Source organism: Sciurus vulgaris (genome assembly GCF_902686455.1).
Source record: "Sciurus vulgaris genome assembly, chromosome: 1".
Classification (NCBI taxonomy): domain Eukaryota; kingdom Metazoa; phylum Chordata; class Mammalia; order Rodentia; family Sciuridae; genus Sciurus; species Sciurus vulgaris.
Window position 1 is genome coordinate 69,045,739 of NC_136461.1, and position 23,123 is coordinate 69,068,861.

Consider the following 23,123-nt stretch of genomic DNA (forward strand, 5'->3'; position numbering starts at 1 on the left):
ACCTTCATGAATAGGTTTACTGCCTTTATAGAAAAGGCCCAAAGGAGCTCAAAGGAGCTTCTACCACATAAGAATGCAGATAGAAGATGTTATCCATGAGGAAGTAGGTCCTCATCAGATGTTGAATTTGCAGGTGCCTTGATCTTGGACTTCCTAGCCTTCACAACTATGAGAAATGCCCTTCTGCTGATTATAAGACACCAGTTTGTGGTGTTTTCTCACAGCAGTTCAAACAGATTAAGACACAAATTGCAATTTCCTGTGAGAAGAGGATAAAATAGTAGAGATATGATTCCCTACTGGCTCTTTTGTCCTTGGACAATTAGGGTCTCCACGTGGGTAGGATATCTTATTATACTTCCTTACTTGGGATTTTTAAGAATCTGCTAAAAGTACAACTCTAACAGGATGCAAAACTGTCCTTGGGGCAAAGGCAAGTTAAGGACTCTAGGTCTCTATTTTTCCTTCACTTTTGTCCTGGAAGCCTTACCCTCTTGTCACCTCTTGGATGCTTTCAAGAAAAACTTTATAATATAGCTTTATTGGTTGTTTTAAGCAAGAGGAATTCTCTGAATAATGTACTCTTTATTGAACCACTTTAAAACATTCAATAGTGTAAACATCATTGAAAAGGGAGGCCCTATAAACAATAGGGACAAGGCCTCTGTCTTAATAGAGACCTAGTTATAGAATCACACCAAGAAAAGGAAAAAGTCAAAGCGATTTTGAGTTAAAAAAAAAAAAACTCTAAAAACTATAAATGAGCATAGGGATGTAAAAGGGGGGTATTGAAAAATAACTTACTATATTTATTAAATTTAAAGGAAATTAAAAATATCAACAATTACCTAGAAAGAAATTTAAGTTAAATTAAAAACCATGTGCCAAATTACTTAGGCAAAAAATGATTTAGGGTATAATTAAAAGAGGTGTGGATTGGGAATAGAGTTTCAGAGATTGGTTCCGTGTCCCATTTATCTGTTGAATGATCTTGGGAAAGTCATTTAACTTATTAGATATGATTCAGCCCTTAATTAGCTGCACATTTGTTGATGTATAAATGTTAGGCATGACTGGGAATAATCAGAGAGATGAGAAAAGCATGATTCCTGTACTTCCTGCAGTATGGAGCTGCCGAAAAACTAAAAAAGAAGGAAAAAAACTAGATGTACAGAAGTTCATGTCTGCTAGTTTGAGCTCTAATCCCAAATCTGTAGATTGTTTGACCTTGAGTAACTCTATTAACCAAAAGATGTACCAAAGGTCAAAACAGTGGTTTTCACGGTGGGCTCCTATAGCTCTAAATGTTCAGTGGATTCCCTTCATTTTCACTCTTCTCTCCCTTGCCTGCACTTTAGGTTCCCCCAAAACAAAGGAGGAGGGGAGTCCAGCAGCTTCCTTCTGAAATCAACCAGGAAGACTTCTGGTTTACCCACTCCAATATTGAGCCTTCCTATAATATTTCATGAGCATGAGCAGAGAATGGTACAGCCAACGAACATATAAAAACCCACTAGGTAGTTGGCAGGTTTGTTATAAAGGTAAAAGGATTATGAAAACTGTGTATGTTTGATTTACATTCTGGTAACCAAAGAAATATGGGGAATCTGCAGTATTAGTGCAAAGAGCATGTACAAACATAAGTCATTGGTAGAAAATGTTGATTTTAACGGGAAAGTGTGTGTGTGTGTGTGTGTGTGTGTGTGTGTGTGTGTGTGTGTGTCTGAGAGAGAGACAGAGAGAGAGAGAGAGAGAGAAATGCAATTTTAACATTTAAAATACAAAAACAAATCAAGATCATGAGAGAAAAGTTCTAGTAAGACCAAGTACAGTGGCACATACCTGTAATCTCAATTACACCAGAGGTTGAGGGAGGAGGATCATAAGTTCAAGGCTGGTGAGACCCTGGCTCAAAAACAAAACAAGACCAAAAAATGCTACCGGAGTTGCCTAGCATTGACAAGGCCCTGGGATCATCACCAGCACCATAAAAATCATCATCATCATCATCATCATATTTAAAAAGTAAATGCCCCACATATCCCACCCATTTCAATTTATTATATATGTTTCCAAAGTTTTTACATAATTATTCCAGCAGATTTGAATAGTTTTTCCACATAAAGGGAGTTATACTACAAATTCCATGCTGTACTTTAATGTTCTCTCTTCATACATCTTGGAAATTTCTCTATATCAGTCTATATTATCTACCTTCCTTTTCAGTACTGTAAAATATTTCATTACATGAATGTAGCATGATTTATCTAAGCAATTCACTAGAGATGGACATCCATTCTATTTTCTTTTATACCTTTATTTTATTTATTTATCTTTTGTGGTACTGAGGATAGAAGCCAGTGCCTCACATGTGTTAGGTAAGCACTCTACCACTGAGCTACAACCCCAGCCCTATATTTTCATGTCCTGTTTTCAATTGTTTTACTATTACAAAGATGCTGCCAGAAACTCCCTTTATTTTACTAGTTTTGAATATACATGGGAGCTGCTGTGGCCACTTCCGAGTAGTATATTTTCTCCATCAAGAGATCATTCAAATACTCATGGAAATTTTTTATACTTATAGGAGATCTTCATGCCAAATTATTTGGTAACTACTGAGTTAGAAATTCATTTTAAACTTTTGGTTAGCCTCTGCTGTTTTGAAGTACAGAAGACAATCAAGTTTGTTAACAAATAAGATATGTGAATGCCCTAATCTGGAACTCACTAAAATTGATTCATTGATGCACTGACTGTGCTCGGAACTTGATATAGGAATAAGATGTGGGCATGTGCCTGCAGCGCTCCGTGGCTAGAAACAGTCGTGTTAACACCAACTACAACACAATTTAGCAAGTGCTGTTGTGGAAGAGCTGCCCTGTGATTTTGCTGTTTTAATGTAAATACTGAAAATGAGGAACTAGAGTTGCTGTTCTCTCTACCAATGTAGTCATTCTCTGCCCTTTCTAGTAAATGATTCCTATAGAAGAAAAAAACAAAAGTAGAGAATCTGGCAAGTAAGTTTCAGTTTTCATGTGCCTGTAATCATTTCCTATCTGCAGTTCACAATTTTTTTCTCCTAAAACAAAGAAAGGATTTATGTTTCTGCTCAGACCTCTCCAGCACGTCCTCTGCACCATCAGGTATCTTCATGTGCTCTTTGAATGTGGGGGAGACCCGTCCTTGCAGAAGTCTGTCTACCGTGTTGCAGATTGATTCCTGGCCATCTTGCCACTTGCACTTCACACTCTCTTCAAATCTATGCCACATTGAATACAACTTAGTGTCAACTCTCTTGTCTGGAAAGGAGAAATAAAGGCTATCTAGGAACAAGAATTTACTGTGGTCAAGGAAGCCTCAAAACCTGTCTATAACAAAAATATTAATTGCTACCATTAAATCCTTACCAGCAGGATAAGTGCTTTACTTACTGTATTACATACTTTACGTAGATCATCTTGCTTAATTTCCACAGCAATCATTATTCCCAGATTACTCATGAGAAGCACAAAGCATGGCAAAAGGTAACTCACAAAGTCAGAGAACTTGCAACTAAGGAACGAGGATTTAAATCCAGGTCTACAAAATTCCAGTATCCACACTTTGATTCACTATACTGCCACCACAGGTAAAGGTTGTTTTCAAATACAAAAATAGTGGTGATATCACTAAAGCATGCATTAAAGCACCAAATAAATGCCTCTAGCTCTTTCCATCCCCTAACCCCACACACACACACACACACACACACACACACACACACACACACAGAGCAACCCTTTTAGGCTTAAGAAAAAACCTCCCACCTAAGATTCAATGAATAAAAATAAAGTTTATTTCAGGAGGAAGATTTTGAATATATTTGAGATATTTAAGTTTTATACCTGCTTCCCTTATAACTTTGGTGCCTTAGGTTCTTTATGGATACTAAGTCTCATCTATTTTTACCAATTTCTACTAAATTATGCTGGAGAAGCAAGCTAATACTAACAAAGAAGCTAACTTGACAGATAAAGCCCCAAGGAGGCAAAAAAAAAAATTTTTTATCTATATTAGAGTCGTATTAGTCTAATCCCACATCCCAAAATGCCAGACCTGGATTAACCAATCTCCATTAGATAAGCAGGATATAAATTAGCAATGGAAGACTTGGCCCAACCTCTCTGCTGGAAGCATGTTATTAAGCGACCATGCCCAATAGCATTAGGGAGATACGTGTTTGACTATGAACTTGAAACCCAATGGGAAATAGAGTGCCAACTGGCACAGTTTCTTTTTATTAGTTCAGCCTCTCTTTCTTATACAGTGTAGTGGGGATAAAACCATACATGTTTCATAAAGTCAGTCATCTAGGATAGACGGTATCTATCACTGAGTTAGAAAATCCTTTGCAAAATCTGGCTCTAATATAACTTATCTCATCTTATTGATTAACATCGTTCTTCTGAAAAAGAACAAGTGTAACTTTCTGTGTTCCATCCAACCAAATCGTGCTTCAATAAAATTGCTTCCCTCTTTCATTGTTTGTACACATTTTTTTTTGATTGTCTGATAACATCTGCACATGGGAGTGTAAATTTCAACATTGTTGATGTTTCCAAATAGTTATAAGTTCCAGCTGTTTGTACTTCTCTCTCCAGTGGAGATCTAACATTACAAAGGAAAAGAGAAAGAAAGAAATATAACTAGTTCCCTGGTTGCTCATTACAGAAGAGAAAAATTGTATTGTAAAAATTCTATTAGCAATTATATTTTTAACAAATCAGAAATTCTCAGCAAGCAATATTTAACATTCCCAGTTGCCTTTATCATTTTTGGGTGGGGAAGAGATTGGTGATTACAGGAAGGTTCAGATAACAGACAAAACTCCATGTCCCAGAAAAATCATTGTGCATAGGCAGAATTCCATGAGCAGCATGGAAGAACATTTATAAAGTAAGCACAATGGCTTCATAGGCAAAACCCTCAACAACTATGCAGTTCCTGTTCCTCTTGTTCTCTAAGCGATACCTGTGCCATCTTGACTTGGGTAAGAAAAGACTGCCTTTTCCCCTTTTTGATGCTCTCTCTCTTTTTTTTTTTTTTTTTTTTTTTTTTTTTTTAAGAGATGGCATATTGCTCTGTTTGGGCCCAGGCTGGTCCCAAACTCCTGGGTTGAAGTGACCCTCCTGCCTCAGTATTTTACTTTTTTTTTTTTTGGTCGGGTGTGGGGGGGTGACATGCTGGGGATTGAATTCAGAGGCACTTAACCACCGAGCCACATCTCCAGCCCTTTTTTGTATTTTATTTATAGACAGAGTCTCACTGAGTTGCTTAGGGCCGCACTAAATTGCTGAGACTGGCTTTGAACTAATGATCCTCCTGTCTCAGCCTCCTGAGCCACTGGTATTTACAGGCCAACGTGCCCGACTTCCAGGGGTGCTTTATCATTGAACTGCATCCCCAGCCCTTTGTATATCTTTTATTTTAAGTTGCTGAGGCTGACCTTGAACTTATTATCCTCCTGTCTCAGTCTCTGGAGTTGCTGGGATTCTAGGCATGTGCCATTGTGGCCTGCAGATTGAACATGATTGCCTTTTAATTTAGCAATGGGAAAGAAGCATCAACGAGAATCACATGGGAATCAAGAAGTACAAAGATGCTATTATCCACCTCCATCATGTAAGAGCCTCCTATGATCACCTAGCCAAAGTTTAATATTGAGAAGAGCTGTGTCAAATGTACATGTGAAGATAATAGACAAGGAATCAGTATAATATTATTAATATAAATCAACCAATTAATAATTGAAGTCTACAACAGCAATACCATTGATCTTCTCATTTTGGGAGTGCTTATAAGATGAGCAAGCTTAATTTCTATGAAACTTTTTTCAGTCAACTTCAGGAAATGTCTAGTTGTCTATGAAGTAATTAAGCAACAGCATCTTCAGCTACCCACTCAAACTCACTGGGCTTTAGGGGATTAACTATTTAAGGGAATACAACCCTCATGATTGCATCCCATTTTTAACTTTTAAATTTAAAATAAAATAAACCCAAATGTGAATTATGCTTAAATTCCTAGAAACATTCTCCCCTGAAGATAATCACTTGTTCAGTCATAGAAAAGAAATAATATAATGATCAGTCTCTCCCTCTAAAAAATTTAAAGTAGCAATTGTTTTTGAAATTCCAAGAGCAATAAGCTAAATAAACACAAATGAGACAGGAAATATTTAGTAGATGACACTCTTTCCTTCAAAACAGGTAACCAAATTAGCCTATCTGACTTCCTCTCTAATACCAGTGCAATCTAACCTCCCTCCTCAACTAAATGCGCAGACAACTGTCTCCCTGTACCAGGACAGGTATCTGATAGAATCCTGGTTGTTTATCTTAGCTTGGTGCTTTTCCCACTGAGTATGTCATACACACAAACAGAAGACACAGTGTCTTTAGGAAATTGAGGTCAGGAGGGAATATGCCACTCTGCCTGCCAGGTTCCCTAGTATGTTATTTCACCTGCTGGGCACAGAAACTTCTCTCCAGAGTTCAACAAAGAAAATACTTCCTTGATTAATCACATATGAGTTCCTGCACCCAGGGGTCACTGGGTGGTGATCCCCTGACACAGACCAAGACCATCCACCACCTAAAGGTGATACTACTGCTGTATCCATCCACCTTATATATGCTGTTCTAACCTGTGGGCTCTAACCACAGCAGGCTCGTTTTAATAAGATTACAGAAAGCAACTCCACTCAAAACTGCAAAACAAACTGAAAAAACACAAACTGAAAAATTCCTCTTGACTCACTGTTCTCCTCTGAAACAACAACAACAACAAAGTGGGTTTATTTCTTCATAGGTTAATCTCTTGTTTTCTAATGTTTTCTGCTTTTTTTTTTTTTTTTTTTAGCTTTATCTTTTGTCCCATATTTACTCTTTGAAATAACCATGAAACAGCATTACTCACAGAGCATTCTTGTTCTGGCAGTTTCTAACATGCCACACATATGCAACGATCTTTACCTAAACTTATCACCATCTCTCCCAACCACCCATTAGACCAGAGAATTATTTGTTTGGCAAACATGAATTGAGCTGCTACTCCATTTTATGACAGACACTATTTTAAGTGCCAAAGATTTTTTGAAATAAGCAAAACAAAAATAATTCTTATATTTGTGGAGCTTTCAGTGGAGTAGATACTAATTTTTGCAAGTGATCATTTTGTTAAATATGTAATAACTGGAACGAGTACAAGATGGAAAGTTTTGTTCACTTGAGAGAAAACCTAACCAACAGGACCATCTACTCCAAGGAATCTGGGAAGCACCCTTGATGAGATTACTTTGGTGACAAATGATTAATCCCAGAATAGAAACAATAAAAAACTTCCACTGAGATTTGTATAACAGTTTTTCTTTAATGACAATACCTCTAGGTTTCTGTATTAAAAGTAGTGTTATCATCAAGAATTGAATAAGCAGATACTCTTGAAAAGGAAAATGGATTTAGAAATTAGCTTTTCCAGGAAAAAAAAAAAATGTGCATTTACCCTAGTATCTGCAGCTTATGTCTTTATATTTTGTCTGCTTACCTACCATTCTTGTGTAAGATGACAGGAATAGTAGTTAGTGAGGTCAATGTCTTTGATTTTTATCAGATCTTATTGTTTACCACTTGGTAGTTAAATGATCTTGGGTACAGAATTCATGTCTTACTAGCTCATTCTACAGCAAAGTGGAGCTGTGAGGCCTGAAATCAAACATACAGAATGTCAACCTCATCACTACCACTGACTAACTGTGCAATCTTAGGCAAGTTAGTCAGCTTTGGAGCCTCAAGCATCTTTGCTTTAAAACATAAGTAATTTTTTTTTTTTTATTATAGAGAATGCTACAATTTATTATAAAGAGTTAAATGAGAATACTTTGCAACAATGTTTAGAATGTCACACATTTTTCCAATAACTTCTGTGTAAAAGAAGGTTTTCTTAATGACTTTTGTAAAAATCACATTTCACACCTGCGGAGACAGAGGACAGAGAAACTAAGTTACCTAGTTAAGATCACAGAACCAAATGGAGGCAAAACCCAGAATTGTGCTCTCAGCCACTTCACTCAGAGGCTTTGAATGAACATAAAGAATTGAATAAAAGACCTGTCCAGCTCTGAGTGTTTAAAAACAAAGTTTACTGTCAGATTCCACCGTCTATACATCCATGTTCTTGCAGGTAGTCTTCCCAAGATTGCCCCAGACGAATACTGTTCTTGAGGTGAAGATGAGGTCACACCTTCCTTTTCTTCATTTCTTACTCTACCACCAAAATAATCACTGTCTTTCTTTCTTTTTTTTTTTTTTTTTTTTTTTTTTTTGTGGTACTGGGGATCAAATCCAGGGCGTTGTGCTTGCAAGGCAAGCGCTCTACCAACTGAGCTATATCCCCAGCCCATCACTGTCTTTCTTTTGCATTCTCACTGATCACCTCCAACAGAGAGGTGGCAATTCCTTGTTTTTAATGTAATTATGATGCTGTAATAGACAAAGCAAGATGATTATATAATACTTAAGAGACTTTCATATCTGAATTGAATGTAAACATGGCTTTTAGCAAAGATTCTTAAAGTCATCTTGACATTCCAAGATAATTTTGCAGGCATTCCTCAGCAGTGTTGAAGTTCCATTATAGATTAATCTTTCAATGGCTTCTCAACATAGGCATTCCTATATTGGTTTATTCCACATATTATCTATGTTGTATTGAATTTTACATCATGGTTCCAAAACAAGTCTTTTTTCCTCATACACAAGTGTTTTTGTTTTTGCTTGTGTGCTGGAAATTGAACCCAGGGGCACTTTACCACTGAGCTACATCCCCAGCCCTTTTTATTTTTTCTTTCAAAACAGGGTCTTGTTATGGGGCACAACTTAAGAACAGACTGATCACCACTGAGAAGTCCAAATTTGAGAGTATTCATTAAGCCGGTCAGCTGACTGTCTCACACAATGCTTCAAAATATGGTTATTGGGAGAACAGTCCCAACCATAGAGTTGTAGGGGTTCTTATACCAAAAATCTCATCAATCATAAGTGTTTGTTGCTATGATTCAAAATTACAAAGTAACATCATGAGATCATCAACAGAGGGGGGAAGTGGGTCAAAACAACCCTTGCCTAGGTACAAACTAAAGAATGGTTACTAACATCCATACAATTACCGTTCACATGGTACATTGTTTAGGAGCAATAGGAATCAAAAGAGAGCAATTTTTATTACATAAGAATTATCCTTTTGTATTGCTAAACATGTCACGCTAAGTAACTGATGATGGCAACAGAGGTGGGGTATTCCCATGGGAAAAGCTAAGCAATTGTTCATGGGTACAGAGGTGGGCATTCCCATGGGAGAAGCTAAGCAATTGTTGATGGGTACAGAGGTGGGGTGTTCCCATGGGAGAAGCTTGTTTCCTACATAACATGGTGTCTCAGAGCAAAATGGAGTCTATCTGGCCTATAACATTCTCATGGAAACAGATCTGTCAGCCCATCACAGTCTCAGTAAGTTGCTAAGGCTGACCTCTATTACCATCCTCCTGCCTCAGCCTCCCGAGTTACAGAACTGGCAGGCATGTGCCACTGCCCCAGCATAGGCAAGTATTTTCTGAGTAATGTGCACTCTGTGTGGGAGAGCATGCTTCATTTCACTTTCTCAGTGAAATCAAGTTTCAATAAGATATTATCACTTATTCAACACCACAAGGAAATTAGAAGAATAAAGTCTTTTAGCATTTGCTAAAGACTGTGTTAATTTAGAATTGGTTGTATTACTACACAATCAGAATTATTTGAAGCATTGAAACACACATCTTATATATTAAATATGTCACATTTCAAAATCATAGAGACTGTCTTTATAAGTCCTTTTGAAATTTCCAATACATTTCTTGGTGGGAATACTGGGAATTGAACCCAGGGGTGCTTAACTGCTGAGCCACATCCCCAGCCCTTTTTATTTTTTATTTTGAAACAGGGTCTCACTAAGTTACTGAGGCTGGTCTCAGATTTTCAATCCTCCTGCCTCAGCCTCCCATGTCTCTGGGATTACAGGTGTGCACCACTATGTCCGGCTCCAATACGTTTCTTAGAATCAGTTGGCTAATCTCCTCTCTCCCCAAAAAAGTCATTGTGGAATCATGATTGTGGCATGTAAGGGAACAGTTCTTATATATAATAATTTTATTTCATTTCCTCTTAAAATCCAATAAAATGTTATCTCCCCATGAAGTTATAAAATTTTAGTCCTCTTGCAAAAGATTATAATTAATCTGAGGTTTCACGCACATATTTAATCTATTAGTAGAAAAATTTCTCATCTGTTCAGTAATTATCTTGAAAAAGTTCAAGAGAAGTCTCTAACAATCTTTAACCACGCATACATGCGACTAACTGTCCGGATGACTGCTCTTCACTGAGAGTAGACCAAGAGGACGTGCACTCCCAGTGGCGGTTTGAAAGATCTTGGCTAGGGAGAACGGCCTCAAGGTTTTACATCTTGGGATTGTTTTATCAGTGGAATCACAGACCCTCTGTGTTAAGGGCTTCACAATAGAATTTTCACCTTTCAAATACAATTTAGGTTTAACACTGTTTTGAGAGAAGGTGTGAACTGAGTGACATCTTGGCGTCTTTTGATCCTTCACCTTAAAGGTCTGACTACATAATAGCACCGATCTTGAGTGGAGAAGTGGAACCAATTTTGCTTAAACATCTGAAATATACTCTCCCTAAATAGTAGCACCTGGTTGTACAGAAAGTCCCAAGGAGTCTTTACTCCCAGGAGATCTCCAACCCAGTTTTCTGCCACCCAAGAGGCTTAGGTAACACAGCTAAGGGCAGAGAAAGACAGCCCCCTGCATCCAATGTCTGGGCTGCTCTTTAAATAGACTTGCTTCCCATTCTCCTCCTGTCTCAAGTTTTGAATACAATGCAATTTCAACTATTGCCATCCATATTTTTCTGTTAATTAAAAATGACAAATGACACTATTGTCAGAGAGGAGTTGTGCTCTCAGTAGTAGGTGCCACCAGAGCCTTGAAATGACTGACTTTGGGGAAAGCAGGGTTCTCCCCAGTCAGCAACATCTGCATTACAAAAAGGGGGACTCGGGAGGTTAAAACCAATTTAAGCTTGTCAGTCTCTAGGCAAATGCCGCAGAATCTTCAGAAACAGCTTGCTATGAGGGAGTGTTGAATGGAAATAAGTGCAATCAACCTTCCGGTTTGGATCATTGAGAATAATGGGATTTTCAATTTTTTTTTTTTTTTACTTATTTATTATTGTTTTGTTTCATTTTGGTTTTATTTGGTTTGAGCTCCTTGTTCCTTGTCTGGCGTCTCTTGCAGAAATGTGCATTTCTGTGAGAGACATTTCCTCCTGTTTCAGAAAATTCATGGAAGGGAAGTTCATTGCTACCATCTGTACTTGGTTTAGAAGAGCTTTGATTAATAAGGACCACCCTATTGTTCATTTGTTTGACATGTGGAAATATTTGTAATCTGTTCCTGGTGAGAGAGATTTCAGCAAGGACCTGGTTTGACTTTCAAACCCACATTGCCAATGAAAACCAGCCTCCTGAATCCGGAGGTCAGTGGGGAACAGGCATAGGTGTTTTATCCTCCCCTCGCTCCCTCCCCCAAACACCAACACCTGTTAGAAGTGAGGTTGAAACGATCCTGTTGGAACTCCGGGACAGAGACCCAATTCCAACCTGAAAGAGGCTCTGATGTATGGCTTATAATGAGAGCCCGAGACTGCCCACTGTTACACATCATTATCATTCAGATCATGAAAGAAAATGAAATGGTTCAAGCAGATAACAGCTGTTTTTATTCTGCTTTTCAAAGATTCTCTTAAACAACCTGATCTCATGGCTTTTATTTAAGGGTGAACACCCAATTGTAAACATAGGAGCAATGCATTCTCATGATGTCAGTAATAAAAGCATGGATAAAACAGCATGTGTATTCTGGAAAGCTAACTAACCATTAAAGCCAAGAAACATAGTCTGGCACAAATCTTATTATGTGTCCAAGAGGACTTGATGGTATGCACATAAGAAAATGTAATGAAACAGCAGGAAAGAGGAAAGAAGGGAGGGGGAGGAGCTGGAGGGTCGGGGCTGCAGTTCCCTATCTGCAAGACGTTAGCAAAATTAGAGAAAGGTGAAGCTGCCAAGATCATCTGAGAAAGGGGTTAGCATAGCAAGTAGAAATGAAAGCAATCTTGTTTCTGTTTCTCTGTTGTGTTACAGAATCCCTCATTGCAGTTTTGTCTATTAGTTATAGACAATGAGGCCATTATACAAGACACACACAGGAAAAAGGAAGAGGCCCAGTTTTCCTTTTATCAGGAGTTCAGATCTCATTTGGGGAGATGTACATCTATTGTGTTTGTAATTGCTGTGATCATTATCATAAGCATTAGGTCTAGCTCGCTGGAGGAATTTCGCAGCACCACACACAGCTCATCAGAATTCTGTGAAAATGAAATTGTGTGCAAGGGAATTTTGACAGAGTAAACCTTATACAAAGCCAATCTGCTAGATATTTCTCATAACTTTTCACTTTTGCAAAAATGCAGCAAGAATACAAGCAATTTCTCCTAGATGCACTATAAGATGGCAGAACTCATTTTTTTTAATGTTTTCTTATTTCAGTATAATAGGTAACATCCTGTATTAATGGGTTGTTGTATTAAAAAGTAGGAATAAATCATACCTTTACTGTACTTGATAATAAAAATGTTAGTGTCTTAGGAAAATAAATGTATGTACATACATATAAAATTTACACCTAATGTTCGTTTATGAACCACATAAATTATAACATTAAACCAAAAGATGAGTTCAACAAGCAGTTAAGAATGGCGAATTGGCTGTTCATGTGCTTAGACTTGTGCTTAAAAAAAATAGAAGCATAAAAATGTCAGCTCCATAGATTTGCTGCTAAAAGATCCTTGTTCACCTGTGCATAAAATACAACTGCCCCCAAGGGTGTGTACATTTACAAACACAAATTAATCTTTTACCTGCCCAATGCACAAACTATAATGGATTTCAAAACTGAACAACATAAACTATTAAATACAGGATTGTTTAAGATATCTCTGCCAAAGGAAACCTATAAGGCATGGTTTGGGGTCATAATTATAGTTGGATTTTCTGCTCTTAGATCCTCATTAGTTTATGTAGAAGGGGCCAAGGAAATAAAGTAGCAACAGCTTGTACCAATATATGACTTTCCATTTTACTGAATCAAGTAGGAAATAATGTAGGTGCTTAAGTTGTTTTGAACTGTCCTTCCCAGTTCTGATAGAAACGATGTTCAGATTGACCTGAAAAAAATTTTCATCAATGTGATCAAGCTGATTCTACAGACTTGTTATGATAGAGTGCTCGCACGCATGCGTGCGTGTGTGTGTGCGCACATGCACGCACACACACACACACACAAAAATTACCTTTTTTTTTCCTCCTCAATACCTGTGTAGTGGTCATTTTCTTGCTCTCTATTCTATCCATTGCTAAATTACAAATAAGAGGAAACTTAAAAGAAGACATTCGCCATCCCTGGGGAAACACAAAAAGAACAAACATTTGTACCGGTTAGCACTTGTGATTAGCTGATGAATATATGGTTTTAAGCAACTGCTTGAAATAGGCATTTTTGAACCTGCCCATACATCATGCAACATGGAAACTACATCAGTAGGCAGCTAAAGCAGGACCAGGGTCTAGCTCTAAAATTGAAAGGATCCCTTCCATTGGATTTTTTGTCATGTGGCTATAAAACATGAATTCAGATGCCAAATGAATAACAAGTCAGGAGGCTGAACGCCAAGTGACTTCAAACATCTGTGAAGTGAAAATATTCCCGTACCAAGGCTTGCTACTGTGTTGAAAACAGTTACTGATCACTTTCTTGCTTTAGATAAAGTACAGCTCTGCGGATGGCGGCAGGTGTACTGATGACTTTGTGAATCTTCATTAATCAAATCACAAAAGGAACACCCTCCCCTCTTTCTGTAAATCCATGCAAACAGAATTACAACTTCTTAACATCTCAAAGAAAGAAGCGTGCCATTTGTTAGCAAGGAAGGATAAATTTCACCTTCCCACTTTTGCAGGCTTCCAAGTAATCCAAAATCAAGAGAGTAAAGACACTTTGAAAATCTGCCCCTTTAGCCCCTGCCTTTGGTAAATTAATGACTACAAGATGTTGGATGCCTATTTGAGCAGTAAGAAGAACTTGCTTCCCAAAGAGGAAAAGAACCTGGGAACAGACCCAGAGGAACAACAATACATGCTGAAGCTCAGCACGTTCCAAAGCTTAGACTATTGTGTGATCTCCCTCCCCAAGGAAAGTCAGTGCGAACCTTCTCCATCCCCATGGCTCCTAGAACACAGCACACTGTTCAGAAACAGGTATTTTGCTTACACCGTAATTCACTGTACCATGCTAACAATTAACATTGTGCTAATACTTTCTTTTTTCTGATCCTATTCATAAAATGTTCTATTAGTGAGCTAAAACATTAAGACAGAAGAGAAATCTGTATTTGAAATTGTGCATTGAATTTAGTTTCCCGTTTATGGAGTAAAACAAAAATGCTCTCTTCTCACGATGCTTATTTTGATTTTGAAGTGCATTCTTGCCCAGGTGCTATTCTTTATTTATTCTTTCAAATCTCTCACCTTTCCTCCACACATCCATGATGCAGATTAGCACTGGCCTCCAAGCCTCAGGCATCAAAGGAATTAGGTCAGACCCAGAAGAAATCAGGTTGCAGGCAAGAAAAAAAAAAAAATTAATAAAATAGAAGCTATGCCTGGAACTTCTGTACTCCTTCAGGCAGACTAACGAGCCCTGGCCTTAGATGTAACAGTATTAAGTAATTGGTATGTGGGAGAAAACCAGCAAAGATGTTTGAAAGACCAAGGTTTTAATAGTATTAGCAACATGATGATACGCTGAATTTATTTAAAGCCAGTCTGTATATACTGTTTGGCTCAGCCTTAAAACAATATTCGCAAATAAAAAATAATTCCAGGAAAAGGTCTAGCGCAATATCTATTTTCGTATAATTTAGTTTTTTTAAGTCATTTTGAATTTGTACTTCATGTGAGATTAGTAGTCTTTTAAAGTACACATTATCTGTATCCAGGAAATTTATTTTATTTTGGCATATTTAATGCTTATTTACTCAAATAGCATTATGTTATCTTCCTTTGGATTATTCAAAGGACAAAAAATATAGAGATTTTATTAGATGTCCATGCTTAGTTCATTCTCCAGATAACCATTTTAGTTGCCATTATTACTGTCTCCAAAATGATTGGAGGAGTAATTCAAATTCAACCTATCACATTATCCAAGGGCATTCTATGAATAGCAGCAACTGAGAGCAAGTTCTGGCAAAGATGCAAAGGCAGGCAATCAAAGTCAGCAATAACATTCAAGAGTGTTTTCCAGAGTTGGTGCATGCAGATGAGAATATTGTATGTGATCTCTCAAACTATCCGGAGTATTTTGGGAAAGAAATTTTTCATAATGCTTAGATTAGTCATTATGTATTTTCTTAGCATTTTAAAGGTTTTTCTTGCATGATGAAACAAACCTTTGGGTGATACGGTCACATTTACACGTCATCTCATTTAATGCTCCCTGTAACCCCAGGAGGGAAATACTGGTGTCATTATCATGCCCATTTGTTATAAGAAACCATGGCATCAGCACTAAATAACTTGCTAAAGGCCTCCAACGTGAAAGGTAACAAAGACAAAATTTGAACTCAAGGAATCTGAATGAATTTCTAGTGGCTTTTCTGACTTGTGCAGTTTGAATAATGTTGAAGTCTCTGGCCTAAGAATGTTAGCATGTCTCAGTTTTTTATATCACTCTTAGACAGCCCTTCAAAAAATAATTTTAACAAGGGAAAAATATTATCCCACCTAATATATGTTGAGATTAGTTTATGCCAGATATACACAAGTTTTCTATGTATAAAATTATTTAATACTCACTATAAGAGACATATTGCCTGACTTCAATTTGAAGAAAGGAAAAACAAAGCAGAAAGAGGTTGAGTAATATCCCCAGGTAATCAACTAGAGAGAGAAAAAAAGTTTGAACCCCGAAAAATCTGTTTCCAGAGGCAGCACAAATAATCATGAAACTCTACTGCCTCCTTCTTAATTCATTCTTTTTTTTTTTTTTTTTTTTTTTTGGTACTGGGGATGAAACCCAAGGGCACTTAACCACTGAGCCACATCCCCAGACCCTTTTATTTTTTATGTAGAGACAGAGTCTCACTAGGTTGCTTGCAGCCTCCCTACATTGCTGAGGCTGACCTCCAAACTTCCTGCCTCAGCCTCCTGGGATTACAAGTGTATTCTCTGAGCCCAGCTAGGTCATTCTTTTGTTGTTGTTGTTGTTCTTTTTAGATATACATGACAGTAGAATGTATTTTGGCATATCATATGTACATGGAGCATAACTTCCCATTCTTGTGGTTGTATATGATGTGGAGTTAAACTGGTCATGTATTCAAATATGAACATAGGAAAATTATGTCCAATTCATTCTACTGTCTTTCCCATTCTCATCTCCCCTCTCTTTCTCCCTTTCCTCCCGTCCAATCTGGTGAACCTCCACTCTCCCCTGCCTATTGTGAGTCACCAGTTAGGCCATTCTTAATTCAATCGTTTTATCACTTTGTGTGTAAAGAAGTGAGTTCTGTTAAATTATCATCTTATGACTACTAATGAGCAAATCAGTGATGATGGGTTTTGCATATGCCATGTTTTGTGTGTGTGTGTGTGTGCAGGGGATTAAACCCAGAACCTTGTGCATTTGAGGCAAGCACTCTACCAACTGAGCTATATCCCCAGCCCTCATGTCTTTTTTCTAGAATTGTCTTTCCTCTTCACCACCTACCTAACTGATTGCTTACCTTTTAAAGTTCAGCTTTAATTTCGGCCTTCCCAGAAGGAGCCATCTAATTTACAAGTCTTTCTATCTTCATAGGGCAGTGATATCATATTACCTGTCGCATGTTGTACTGATAAACTTGACTTTTTTCTCCCATGGGGATCTAAGTGCCTTGAGAGAAAGGACTCCATCCTCTTTGTCTTTCTATCACTAGCAATAGTGTGGGTCATATATCAACCACCCGAAACAGGTTGAATTTATGAGTAGATGAAGGAATTAAATGATTTATAAATATTTGGTTGGGTTAGATGAATGATTGAATGAAGGATGGATGAATGGCTGGATAGATGGATAGATGGACAGGCAGATGGATGGATATGTAAAAGAGTAAATGATATACACATATAGGACATTATGGGTCAGTCCAATATACATACCAGCTTTAACTGGACATATTTCTTAAAATAGAAAACTTTTCAACCCATTATTTTCCCTTTCTTTCTAAAAATTACTGTTCTTTTTCTCTTCTTTCCATTTTTATTGTGTTTGGGAATGGGGTAGGGGTAATGGGAATCTGACTGTGTATGTCACCACTGAGCTACATCCCCAGCCATATTTTTTAATTTTGAGACATGGTCTTGCTAAATTGCTGAGGCTGGCCTTCAACTTGTAATCCTCCTGCCTCAGCCTTCAAAATTACAGCTGTGTACCACCACACCTGCTATTGTTTCCTTTTATGATTATTAGGGATGACTCAGCAAGCTGATGATTAAATCTACACTTGGAAATTTTTTCTACTCTTTTGTTTTGTATATATTAAAGCTTTTGAACTCAATGTTAATCCTTTTAAAGGACAGAAAGCACTTGATTCCCTACTCAACTTTGGATAGAGGAGCAGTATTGCAGTCCTGGCTCTCTGGATGAAGTCCTCCATTTCCCTCCACCATTTGCCTGGCAGGTGCTACTTAAAGATTTAGTCTCTATTATTCCTATTCGATTTAGCAAAGAAAGCAGCATGATATTCTGCCAAGGGTGACTCTTCTACTTTAGAATAGATATATCATCCTGGTACTAACAAGAAACAGACCACATAATATTTCTAATTTAATGTCATATCCACTGCAAGTGTCAGAATCTCCCTGTCAGAACAAAAAAATAAAATAAATACAATAAAAAAGTGGTTGTGCAGTAACCACAACAATGTATGAAAATATTAATTTCATCTAAAAAAAAAACATGAAAACTGCAAGCTACCGTGACAAATACCTTTAGTTTAAGAGTCTGATACTTTGATAAGAGATGGGGATATAGCTTACCCCCAACAGGGTTGGCCAGCATACACCAGGACTTAGGTTCTGTGACCAGCATACAAAAATAAATAAATAAATAAATAACCTGTAATATAATTAGTAGGCTGGGAAGGTAGCTTAGCGGTAGAGTGCTTGTGCAAGACCCTGGAGTTGATCCCCAGCACTGAAAATAAAAAAGGAAGATACAAGAAAAAGAACATAATAACCAGAGAGACATTGTTTCACAAGATATTTGAGTTTACTTATAACCAAAGAAAAATGATCCACTGCTTTGAGAGTTGCTTTGGACAATAATCATCAAAGCTTAAACATATAAAGGCAAATAAAGATTAACCTTTCTACTTGAAGTCAGTAGTGTGATGACTTTTGACAAGAAAGGGAGTTTACCAGAGTTCCTTTTACATTATCAGACAGCTTCTAATTTTGGTGTGATAGAATAATTATTTTCGATAAAAAATTTGGAAAAAAGAAAAACTAGTTTCCGCAATGGTATAATTTATCACTCATTATTGTGTCACACTTTTATAGAGTCCTCTGTGTGACACTCGGCTAGTCGCATAATATATATTTCTTGACTAGTGGTTAAGTATCTTGTTTGTCTTGGGCTTAATCCCCACCACCACAAAAATAAAAATATACATGCAACATCAGAGAAAAACACATGTGTGCGTGAACATATTTTGACTAAAAGCAACAGTAATCCCCCAGATTACACACTGTCAAACTACGAGAAATCTGAGTGAGCAAAAGAGGACTGAAATTCAAATTCTCATTTGTTGCTACTGAATGGCAAGAAGGGTAGCTGGAGTCTTTCCATCTTCTGGTTGCAGTGTAGAAAATATGCAAAAACTTCTTTTTTGATTCTTGTTTAATTTTGTTTAGTCATTTGAATTTGTGTTTGTAAGTCTAAGGTACTTCCACAGTATGTGTGTATGTGTACGTGTATCTATGTGTGTGTGTGTGTGTGTGTTCTATTTTTTTTTTTTTTTTTTTTTTTTTTTTTTTTTTTAACTATGACACTTTTCACTGTGGAAGTGTAGCAAAACCTATTTAGGCTGCAAACAGCAAGAAGGGAGGAGGGGAAAGTGGCCACATTGCTACCAAGTGTCAAATGCCTGTGAAAGCCGCCTTAGTAATACTGATGTATCAATACACAAAACTCATCTCAACTTTTAAAGGTTGCCAACATAATCTTTTGAAGCAAATTTAAAATTATATGTTGGAATCATGGGTTACCAAAACATTCTCTATCTCTGACTCGCCACTCTGGGTTGTCTCATATTCCTGCGGGTCTCATTGGGATGCTTCGTAGACACACTTCACCTTTCTTTCTTCAGTTTCAGGGTAGAAAGGGTCCCTTTAACTCCTGAAGACAGTAAATCACAGTTTGTGTGGTGGTTCTCAGAAGACACTTAAAGGACTGAATTGGATGCTCTACATAGCACCCTTGCCAAAAGAGTTCGGAAATGACTTCCAGCTTCCCACAGTAATAAAATGGCACTGTTTGGCATCTTTAAGGTAATAAAAGTGAATTTTTTCCATTCTAGTAAATGAGAAGAGAGGCCTGGTTGTTTCAAAAACTGATTAAAATTCATGTGTTTTCCCCAAATTATAGAGCGTGATATGAGCACACTTAGGTGAACTTCGGACCACCTCAGAACATTACTATATGCAGCTCTCTGGGGAAACAGGATGTGCTGGTGGGTGGGTGGAGGGCTAACGGGAAGGGTGGCCAGATGCGGTCAACACTGCGACCACGATCGACAGGTGGCGCTCTTCCCTCTGAGTCAGCTTGAGCGAAATCCGAGCCAGCTCTTTGGACGATTTTATCTTGCTGGGAGAAAGTGTCTTGGAAGTTCATCAGTATTTCTGGCACTGTTAAACAGCTGCTGAGTCTAATCGCAGACTCTGGCTGTATTTTGGTGATGAGAAAAGCTCTAAAAAACAGGTTTCGTGCCTTTAAGAGAGAGGTTTATGCAGGGCATTAGCGTCATTTGTATACAAGACTTTAAAATTAGGTTTTGCTCTCTTCACTGTTTCAAAGGAAAATCTTTTGTCATTCCTATTTGACTCCGACGGTCTAGGAGGAAGTTTGATCATCTTCCATTTCCCATCTGGCTATTCATAAGGCACCTGCGTCTCTGTGATTTCTCCTAGACTACACAATGCTACCCACTGACAACAAACATTTTATAAAGGAAGACCACCTTTCAGAAAAGGAACCCGAACATTAGCAGGCTGTCAACCACAGGCACGGGGCAGGGCTTTCTGTTCTTTATTTCAACTGTATCGGAAGTGGAAATTATAACTGTTTTAACCAGAAAAGGCAAGATTGATACTTTTTACATAGAGTCCAACTCACATTTGTCTTTGTTTATCTGTTGCAATTAGAAGGCTATTACAAACAAATTAGTAGTATCACGGAAGAATTTTTAATGACTTTGTTGATTTCAGCTATTGCCAAATACCTTCATCTACTCATCACACTCTTAATTAAGAGACACTAGTGTGTGTGTTTATATAGTCTCTTTGTTAAAATTATGCAATCTTGGCTTTGGCGGTTAGAGGCTAGTCCATTAAGTAGACAAAACTATTAAAGAGCTTAAAAAGATTATTACAAAAGAGCAGGATGTAGACACACCCAGCCTTACAATAGGGAGAGGGAGGGCTCCCTAACAAAAGATGTGATAAGCAGCAGGAGAATATCACTGCAGATCCTAATGATCCTAATGATGGTCTCTAAAGACATGTTTATCCAGCCTATGACAGCTCAGTTCAACAAAGAGAGAATCTGAAGTAAATGCTAAGGCCCTTTGTTCACAAATACTCCCAGTGAATATGACCCAAATGAGAGCACAGACGTTAGTGGGTAACCATCTGTGATAGAAAGCAAGGCTTCCTTCTGGGCCAGTCCTAAAATGCCAATGAAGGAAGCATTCCTGCAACTAGCCCCTGACCTTCACCTTCCAGTATGCTATTTACCTGTTAAATTACATGGTCTCCAAGTTAGACTCAAGGCAGATGCTTAAGAATGAAAAGTGTACACGACGTAGAGTCACCAGAGAAATGAAAAGTTGTACCCCATTTGTGTACAATGAATCAAAAAAAAAGTAAAATAAATAAATAAAAAATAAATTTAAAAAAAGAATGAAAAGTGTAGTCCCTGATAAGGTACCCATGATACATAAGAAGGACACAAGTTTATAAATCTATTTATTTATCTTTATACTTTGTAATACAATTTCCCCATTCCTCTCAACATTTTAAGCTATGAGATTTTCAAGGCTAGTGACTATATCTCATTTAACAATGCAGAGAGTGAATAATTTTAAGTACTTGTTGAGTTAATAAATAAATAATTAAACATGTGAAAATGAGTATCTCTCTTTTTTTTGTTGCTAAAACGGAAGTAATCTTAATTTCAGCAAATATGGTAAGAAAAGAACATTCATAAACAGCTTTTTAAGGATAATAAATTTATTTTTAAATATTAAAACTGTACTGTAGATACCCTAAACAACCTTTCTGCTTAAAAATTTAAAGTAAATAATAATAATAATAAAGATTAGCAAATTCAACATCTCTTAGGAGGCCGAAGTAGGAGGATTTCAAGTCTGAGGCCAGCCTGGCAACTTATCAAGATCCTTTCTCAAAATAAAACACAAATAGGGGTGAAGATATAACTCAGTGGTAGAAGACCCCTGGCTTCAGTCCCCAGTACCCGCCCCCCCCCCCAAAAAAAAGAAAAGTAAACATCTCTACCTTGGAATCTAGGAACTTGCTAAAGAGTTTATGGATATACTTAAGTTGCCCCCCCCCCCCCGCACACACACACATGCTACCTCCTCTGTAACTTCACTTCAAATCATCTATTATCTTCTCTTGTTCCAAATATTAATGAATACATGTAGTACATGAAGTGATCAATTTTCCTTTGGATATTCTTAATGGATTTCCTGATTGTGATCATTGGATGGGTGAAGAACAGCAACCTGCATATTTTGCATCCAAATGATATTTGTCTTTGTGTAATTGATAAAATTCCATTTATTGATTCATCTAACATATACAAAGTAAACTACTAAGTCCAGGGATGCAACGAAAAATTTTTACCTTTTCTTTATTCCACCTGCTCAGAAATCTACTGGTTTATTTTTATTTGACCAGTGGTTCTAAATGAATATATAGGCTAAAAAGATTTCTTTTAAAGGAGTGTTCTGAAAGTTGTCCATGCTTAAGAAGCATCTGTAACTATGTATGTAGTAAAACAGGTTCTGAATTTAATTCCCCTGGAACAGACTCAGTAGATCTGGCATGGATCCCAGGAATTTGCTGCATTTCTAACAAGTTTCCCAGGTAATTCTCAGGCAAGTAGTCCTCAGAACATGCATTAAGAATTACTGCCTTATAAGTTAAAGAGATTTTCTTTTTTATGCCATGCTGTATTCTAGGTACAACAAACATCTTCCTTTACTTCATTATTTTTCCCATAAATACAATTGAAATTTTCCTGAATTACACTTTACAATTACAATAAAATGTGTTGTGACCCAGAAGGACTACTATATAGTTTTTTAATCCCTGTAAAAAGAGTATGGAATGAAAAGCACTAAGAAAAATAGTTAAATTACCAGTATGTAATTTTAAATTGGTAAATCATTATGAAGACAATTCATGAATTTTTTGGTCATTAGCTTTGCCATCATTTTATAAAATAATATTCAGAAGTTTCCATTAGGTGTTTTTTTATTGCCTTCTTTTGTAATTTTCCTTTCAAAATATTCAATTAAATTTCCATATGAGTTTTTTTATAACTTCACAAGAGCGGAAGAGAA

The 23,123-nt window shown here is 37.2% G+C and overlaps 1 protein-coding gene across 4 annotated transcripts in view; it reads left to right on the forward strand.

Moving 5' to 3' along the window:
• The window catches only part of ADGRL2 (adhesion G protein-coupled receptor L2), a 623,949-nt gene that overhangs the window by 74,834 nt on the left and 525,992 nt on the right, over positions 1–23,123 (forward strand). For 3 of the 4 annotated variants that reach the window (XM_079147428.1, XM_079147431.1, XM_079147427.1), the window contains exon 2: positions 19,626–19,806. The exons of the other annotated variant lie outside the window; for it this stretch is intronic. The gene's annotated coding sequence lies outside the window, so the exon portion shown is untranslated. The remainder of the gene's footprint in view (positions 1–19,625; positions 19,807–23,123) is intronic. 4 annotated transcript variants of the gene reach the window in all.